The following is a 1,644-nucleotide window of genomic DNA, read 5'->3' as shown; positions in this document are numbered from 1 at the left end:
CCTGTAAGACATAAAATTGAATGAGGTTTTAACCTTTCAAAAAGATCTCCAATTCATTTTAAAATATACTGTTTCATACAGAAAAACTCATTTTTAATGCAACTAACACTTAGATGTTTGCACATGCATCTCTAATCTCTACATATCTGATTACTGCTAGTCACAGTCAGTGACTTTCTGAGATCCTTGGCACCTGATCATGGATATAAAGTCATCGGGTAGATTTCAATGGTAATCTAATTGACATGAAGCAAATTTTTATGCTTCTTCCTAAAATATAACTCATTTTAAAATATGTATTTATTTATTTATTTATTTATTCATGTGAGTGTGTGTATTTCATACAGAACATCCCAAACAATCTTATTCATCTTTATACCCACATCACAAATGGCTTTGGGAGGCTGCTCCCATAGCCTCCTCACCATGCCCCAATGGCACCCACATACTATGTCATCCCTGTTACTATCCACTGTGTTATCAGTGCTCCCAACCGTTCCCCAGTGCTAGCCCATCCGCTGAGTCTAGTCAGCCTATCTAGAGTTCCTTGTTTTAGGAAAATCAGCTCTTCCACCTCTAGGAGCAATCAGTTGCCAATATTCTTTTAAATAAGATTGGGGTATTTGTATTTTTTTGTCGTGGTTTGGGAATGTGGATTTCTTTTGTTGCTTGTGATTCTGGTATGAAACTCAATCTGCCTTTGTTGAGTTGAAGTTTGGTTCTTTTTGTATTGTTGATATAGCTTGGATGCTTTCTGATTGGGTTTAAAAGTTAGTTGGTCTGGGCTTCAAGTTCTCTCTTTTGATTTTACATTAGAGGGAACAGATGGATCCAGGCAGGCCATTTAGGATTCCTCCAGAAGGGAGAAGGAGCCCCGGCTAGTCAGTTGCTCTCTGGCAGTCTCTGTGGGATAGGACCAAAGCCCAAGGAGTTGCAGATGGGAACAGAATGGGGCAGCCCCTAGTAGCCAGCAGGCAAGGTCTGGTTTGTAATTTTGAAAACAGAGCATTTCAGCTTTTACATGGTTTTTGTGTCTTATCTAGCATGAGAGCAGACTCCAAAATGTGGTGGTCAAAATCAGGGCAGGACAAGCATTTGAAAAGTTTCTTCAGCTGTTTGACAGAGTGTTGGTTTAAAGGATTGCTACAGAAACAGTAACCAAAAGTGGCATTAGTATTCCTGAAAAATTAAAACTTTCAAAGACAGGTATTATGAGCAACAGTAGTAACTGTGGGGTCAGGCGCTGAAGGAGAGTGGAAGGTACAACCAGTTAGTGTGGAAGATGGACACCACGTTCTCCCAGAATAAAGAGGCTCCAAGGCAGTTCTAGACAAGGAGGATTCTTTCCTATTTAGAGCTGGGAACAGTCTTTGGAAGTATCACAGAACTTACTGCTGGGATGGTATTACGTGAAGCTGCCCATTCCACTCAAGTTCTGAAATATTTAATCATGTAAATATGTATTTCCTATGTAAATATTCCATGCTTCCCTTTTATAATAAACCAATGATATATAAACCGATGACATGCATTCATTGTCTCTGAAGTCTAGTTTCCCTTTACTGGTGTAAACATTTCCAAATAAAACAATGTAAATGAATGGAAAATAAAGCATCTCAAAAATCCATAAGGTTGAAAGCCAAC

General features: G+C 38.9%; 1 pseudogene; it reads left to right on the top strand.

Annotated features, from left to right (window-relative positions):
* The window catches only part of LOC115069264, a 124,822-nt pseudogene extending 123,409 nt beyond the window's left edge, over nucleotides 1-1,413 (top strand).
* The last annotated feature ends 231 nt before the right edge of the window (nucleotides 1,414-1,644 follow it).

This window comes from Nannospalax galili, unplaced genomic scaffold (assembly GCF_000622305.1).
Source record: "Nannospalax galili isolate Female #2095 unplaced genomic scaffold, S.galili_v1.0 scaffold512, whole genome shotgun sequence".
Classification (NCBI taxonomy): domain Eukaryota; kingdom Metazoa; phylum Chordata; class Mammalia; order Rodentia; family Spalacidae; genus Nannospalax; species Nannospalax galili.
This window is presented reverse-complemented; position numbering and strand designations above follow the sequence as displayed.